Consider the following 7175-nt stretch of genomic DNA (forward strand, 5'->3'; position numbering starts at 1 on the left):
ATATCACATAAAAACTGTCCACGCCAGGAATGATGTCGACGCCATGTGACACAACGTTAAAAATTACTCAAACTTAAAAATAAACTGCTGCAACTTCTTTTTCTGTTCCTTCATGAGAATCCAAACTTCTGGATCAACATCTTCCTCATTCGTTGAACACAGCATCTGTAATCGTGATTGGGCCGATTCGAGTTCTTGAAGTTTCAATTCCCTTTGTCTAATTAGTACTTTCTGTGCTTCCAATTCCAACCTTTTTTCTCAAATTCCTTGTCTTCTTCTGTGCTCTTGTCTTTCTTTTCACATTTTTCAATAGACCTCTGAATTTGTTTTTCTGTCATTTCTTGCAAACGGCTTAAGTACTCTGTAGAAGAGGAAGATGCACCTTTCTTTCTCTCAGATTTACTGTAATCACGACCTCTCAGTCGTTTGCCTGTCAACCCAGCAGAACCACTATCAGTTTCAAGTGGGTCACCAGATGGATTACCTGAAGATCCAATAGATTTTGCATTTAAGCCTCGGAACGAATGTCCTGCACATATACTCTCCCATTTGGGTTCACCCTTCAGTTTATGCCAGCAATGCATATAATGGAATGGTTTCTGTTCGTCGTGTGCAAACAATGTTGCCGCCTTTGAAGTCTGCACAAATATTAGATGATTTAGAGAAATGTAGTAACAAGTATGCACTACTAAATAATTCACATGATTTGAAGTGTATATGATTTGCCTTACCTTGTCGTCATCAGTTAAGCCACTTTGGTTCTCCCTTAATACTCTTGCGTAGTAGCCTGAGAACTTACTCACATCAGCTCTAATCTTGTCCCATCTGCTGCTTAGTGCTCTGTTAACTCTACAAGGGTACTGGCCCCTCTGTTCGTTGTACCTTTTTTCAATTCGAGCCCAAAGCCCCTCCCTTCTTTGTCCAGTGTGCACAATAGGGTCACTGCTTATTTGCAACCATGTTGTGCAAAGGAGAAGGTCTTCAGGACCTGTAAAGTTTTGTTCCTTCGACTTCTTATTTTTCAAAACAGGTGCTGCATTTTTTTCTGGACTATTGATGTCCTGAACACTATGTTCAGCATCTGACTCAAGGTTGACAAGTAAGGAAGGTATAGTATTCGAACCCTGCAATGGTGTATTGGTATTTGAAGGAGGATAGGAGTCACCAAAAGGAGGATGTTCCACTGAACCGAGAGGATTCCTGACAAAGTTGAGGTAATGGTTCCAATAAACTGCAGACTGTGAGGCAGGAATCATGGTTGATTGGGAAGTAGAATTTCCAGTCTGCATGGGAGCCCACATTGTAGTTGGACCTTGGCCAGGATTAGGAAAATTTATGTTGGCCATCATGTTGTAATCCATTGGAGGCTGCTGCATGAAGCCCGTAGGCCATAAAGGGGGTTGAGGGGGAAATTGATGCGTACTTGCTGTGTTTGACATCGGCTGAGAAGATGTCGCATTGTTTGCTTGCTCCATTCTAGTATATGTGCACATGCCATAGATGTAGTGAAATATTTTAAACTCAAAGAAATGGACAGTACTATGAAAACATTATAACAGATCAAGCATTTCAACGAGGACAATATTATGTAAAGGTCGGCATGAACTGTCTGAGTAGCAACAGCAGCACATAAACACAACAGAGTCAACAAAATACACATAAAGACCTGACATAATTGTAGCTTATGATGAGTACGTTTGCCTTAGACTTAGACATTGTTCCCAACAGATATTGTGGTTTACAAGCACAGATCCTAACAGTTTCCGTCCTTGCGCGACTACTTAGACGTCCAAAAGGATGACATCTACGTCGAACTGGAATACATGCCTAATATATATTCCAGTAGCTGTTACGAGTCGACCTATCTGAGTCGCTGAAGTACCATTCATCAGACACATCAGGGCAGTAGAACTCCTCTTCATCAACAGATGGTTCAGTAACTGTTGGAGGGGTCGATGGAGATGTAGGCTCAACACTTATGTCATCGCCATCGTACTTAACAATTTCTGGAAATGCTTGCACTTTTGCCTCTAAGGCATCTTGTTGCAGCAATTCTAGCTTATCTTTGATGGCATACAAGGTTCTAGCTAATATCTCTTCATCATGCATGTGGTCTAAAGCATGATCAACTAAACCACCCAATGTTTTTGTGGCATCCTCGGCACAGTCCGCAAGGACTTTCAGCAAAGCCTTCATGTTATCTTCTTTCGAGGATGCCATGATCAAATGTGCTGCAAACAATTAATAAAAGAAGTAACAACTGGATAGCCTTACAAACCAGATAGGCATCATGGAATTATTAAGTTGCAAATAACTACAACAAATAATGTAGGCACAGACATGTAACAAAAGCGAACCAAATAGGCTTTAGGGAATTCTGCAGTACGTGGAAAGACAGAAATATGTGACATAATATTGGTGTTTCGTAAGAAGCATATATCAGACAATAAAAGGTATAGAGGTATTGTACAAATAACCTTTAAGCTCATTAGGTACACTTTGTGTGAGACATATCTATACTGCAACATTGGTATAGAACAGAATACAGTGGGTGACATTTAGTGCATAAGTATGATTTCAAAAAATAGATGGTGTACTCCTTGAAAACTGGAACCACAGATACATGTGGCAAACTTCATATAATGTTAAGAGGCTTTCATGTGTCAGTAATATGAAGACAAGTAAAAATTTGTATCATGAATTCATCAACTATATGAAATAAGAAACTTATATTTCACAATTCACTGGTAACAATTGCTCAGAAAGCTGAATAAGGAATTTATTCACTGTTAAATAAATTAAATTGGACAACTTTGAAAACATGAAGAGCCTAATAAGCAAGTTACAAAGTAAATGGACAACTCATGATTTGTTTACAACAAGAGGGACACACAAGTCAGGACTATTTGCACATGATGTCCTTAAGCTGTACAACGAATTGTTGCATCAGTTTTTTTGAAACTTGTACATTTAAATAATACTTTGTAGCAGGAAACATACTCTAGTGTTAAGAACAGGACATGTGGGAGACAAAATAAATGATGTCCTCAAATGTTGCATACGAATATGACATAGAAGTTCCTAGAAATGTGATATTTGTAATAGTAGTAGTAACCATATAATTATGCTGCTAAGACAAGAACAGAAACTAAAATAATGTGGCCCGCAATGTATGGTCCGTATTGATTTGCTTGTCGTCTTAATCACCCTAAACGCATCTATCGTCGAACAGATTAATATAGAGTTATTTGGTCACGCCGTCGGTTTGTGTTCATGAAACCCTAACCTAAAGACCAAATGTAAGGTTACTTTGGCGGCCACATCGTACTGGAATCCGTTGATTCACATGAGTTCGGTCAACTACGGAACTGAAACATAAAATTTTCGAATATAAAGTTACAAACAAGTAACTGCGAAGAGGGGGAACACCATGTTTGTACATGATGAGCTGAAGATCCGGCCCGCAACAACAAGATTCGAACCGATGAACTCTGGATCTAAGCGAGCCCTCGATGGTCGGAGAAGAAATCCACCGATGGCGAGACGTACCGGCAAAACGGACTGGGATTTGTGGGCGCTTGCGCTTCCGAGGCGAACGGACTTCACTCGTCAGCAACAGGACGTGGTCGTCGTCGCCGCCGACCTCCTCCGGCTCGGAATCGGCCTTGCGCCGCCAGATCCACCGCTGCGTCGCCCCTTCTCGCCCACGTTGCCAAGAGCCGTCGAGAGGAAGAGAAGTGGACCTGGAACTTTCCGCCGTCTGGCGCGGGCGTCGGCTTCCGCGAGAAGAGCGCGTAGCGGAGTGCACAGTCGTCCCCTTCATCTGGCGTGAGAGAGAAGGGGAGCGCGACGGAGAGTTGCCCGTAGGGCTTGCCGCTGCGTGCGTAGGGGGGTATTGTAGCCGCTACACTGTGAACAGTCCTAGGGGAGGGGAGGGGAAGGGGGCCGCGCTGCAGGTAGTCTTACCGCGACATTACAATATGAGGCATTTTCTACGCATTTATCCAACTTCTTTTTGTTCAAGATTTAAGATTATATTACTATTTTATACTTTTTTCCTTGGATTTCTATCGCCCTGGCGTTGAAAATTAGACCGTATAAAAGTTGGAGGCTATGTAGCTATAAAAATCATCAAATAAAAATAATACAGTTAGTTTATTAATGATATTTATGGTAATAAATTTTCTTTTAAGAGTGTATCATTTATTTGTATTTGGAATAATTTTTGATTGCACATGATTGGTTTTTGAATATTTAATAGCATTTCTTCTTAAATGAAAATCCTAGTAAATAATAATATAATAATTATTGGTTCAAAAATAAAAATATTTAGGAAACCATGTATTTTGATATGGTTAATCATTTTGTATATAATTATTTGCAAAAATCTCGGTTTTATTGTTTTATTGTGACACATGTTTGATTTAAATGGAATCTATTCGAAAATTATATATTTTATTTATAAACTATTATTTTTGGATTTATTATAATTTTTAGATAGTGTATATATATATTTGTTACACTAAAAAGGAAATTCGAAAAAAACAACAACCCTAACCTAATTGGCCCACTAGGGGCCCAACACCTAACCCTAGCAGTCGTCACTCTCCTTCCTCCCTACAGCCGCCGCACCCATGCCTCCCAGCCGACCGCCCCCTTGCCTCCATGCTTCCACCCGGCCGCCACCCACTCTCTCTTCCCCCCCCCCTCGCTTCTCTCTCCCCGCCAGCCCGCAGGAGCCACGCCCCGACGCACCAAGACCCGACCGCGCCCCCTGCAGCCTCCCCGACGCGCCCCTGCATCGAGCAACAGCCACGCCAGGAGGCCCTGTCGCGCCCGAAGCCAGTCGCCGCGCGCCAGGACGCGACCCGCCCCGACCCTGCAATGCAACGCCCGCGTCCGAGCAGCCGTGCACCGGACCAGCCAAGCGCAAGCCCAGGCGCGCCGCGACGTCCGACCTAGAGACCGTGCGCGCAGTGCCCTGCACCCGCGCCGACCGTTTCCTCTGCGTTCAAGAAACTTCAATGGAGTTGTTACTCTCTCTCCCATCACTCCCTCTCATCAATGGCAGCCTTGAAGACCCCGGCCGCTGTTGGGGACTTGTTCTCAAATGCTATGAGTTAAGAACAAGGCAACACAAGAGAAGGTTAAATGATTAATGCCCTTCGTCCTTCGAAGCATTATTTCCCTTGGGATATAACGATCTTCAGACGAAGGTTATGGAGGACATACCTTCATCACTACGGTATATGATAGCGAAAATGAGAAACACGTGAAATACAAAAGATAGCATGAACATTTATATATCATTATTAGCTCATTTCTATTTTATTTACACGAAAAAATAGAAATGACATTAAATTACAAGTGTACCTTCGGCTTGAAAGCAAAAGTACAAGCGTGATGCAAAAGCAAATGCCAATTCAGCCTGAACAGTACGGGAGCACTGTTCATCTATTTATAGGCACGGGACGCAGTCCATGTAAAATTACACCCATGCCCTTTACATTTGCTAATAACTTTATAGTAATCCATCGAGGTCTAAATAGCCTTTTCATCTTTAAGTCGGTTTCCTTTTCTGCTATCATGCCGAAGCTCCCCTGTGCATAGCTTCGGCTCTGCGCCATCCTTCGTATTCCTTGTACTTCTTCACACTGTGATTTTGATCCAAGTCCGAAGGTACCTGTTCATGTATTACACTCCAGAAATATTGTTAAATCACGTTTTTGAGGACCTTCGTAAGACGAAGTCTCCCAACAGTAGCCCCTCGCAATACTAATTTGTTAGGATGATAAATTCGGATTGCAATATGGACGAAGGCTCTAAGCCGAAGGTCCGAAAAAACACCTTCCCTTTGCTAGAATAGCAACAGTCAATGACAAGCGGGACCCTCCCATTTGCATCGCCCTAGGCGTATAAATATGATCCGACTGCGAACTCATTCGGTACGCTTTCTTGCCATCTGCTTTGCCTGCTCAAATAGCTCTTTGCCTACAAACGCTTGCCTAGCTTTCTAGATTTTTTAGCTTCGGCCGTATGAGCGCATTTTCAGCATTTTCAAAGAGATGTCTCAGGAAAAGAAAGATGTTGCCGAAATGAAACTGAGCCTTTCTGAGGAGAAAAATCTAGGCTTCATTGAATCGATAGCGAAAACAAATACGGAGAAGATTACTAGAGAAATTTTAGAAGGCTTATCTGAAGATACCGGTGAAAGTGATAGTTATGATGTAGAAAGTGGAGGTGAAGACTCCGAAGATCGACAATGGCGACCAAGCCACTCAGTCTTCAGAAAATCGAGTATTAAACAAAGTCATCTTGATAACATGAGGGGGAGATATTTTCGAGACATGTCTACTGTGAGGGCAGATGACGGAGAGAGGACTGTGCCAACTCTTGAAGATAATGAAGTCGTGATCTTCCGAAGCTTTTTTAAAGCTGGGCTTCGGTTCCCTTTAAACAGATTTGTGGTTGAAGTTCTGAAGATATATCAGGTCTACCTTCACCAACTTACTCCCGAAGCTATAATAAGAATGGGAATCTTCGTATGGGCCGTGAAGAGCCAGGGTTTGGAGGCGAATGCAAAAAGTTTTTGCAATATACACGAGCTAGTGTATGAGACGAAACCCTGGGGTAAAGAGCAATATCACAACAATTTTGGCTGTTATAGCTTCGGTGCTCGCTCTGGGTCAAGCTGTCCCGTGCCGACTTTTTGGAAGAGATGGCCCGGAGACTGGATGAAGGAATGGTTTTATGTGAAAAACGACTTGAATGCACGAGAAGATATTAAGGATATCATCATGCGCCCTATCTGGCAGCGCTTCGGCCTCCGAAAACCGAAGGTGGAAGTTGACGAGGCAGTCGAAGAATGCCAGAGGGACTTCGGCGTAGTTTGCTCTTTCATTGGGACGAGGGATTTAGTCCAGGAGCATATAGCCTTCAAAGTATGGCCACTTGTAGAAAAGTGGGAAATGCCAAAAAAACAATCACCAAGCCTGACGAAGGTGGGCTGATTAGGATGAAGTTCACCTTCAGATACGGGGGTAAATTTGTCGAACCAGATGATGATTGGCTGAAATGTATTGAAGCCACAAGCGATGAACTGCTTGGGCCATACTCAAAGGCAGATGATACTGCGCTATTAGCGGCCTTCGGAGGCCGGAAAAATAAGAGACTGA

The sequence above is a fragment of the Zea mays genome, chromosome 3 (genome assembly GCF_902167145.1).
Source record: "Zea mays cultivar B73 chromosome 3, Zm-B73-REFERENCE-NAM-5.0, whole genome shotgun sequence".
NCBI classification, from domain to species: Eukaryota; Viridiplantae; Streptophyta; class Magnoliopsida; order Poales; family Poaceae; genus Zea; species Zea mays.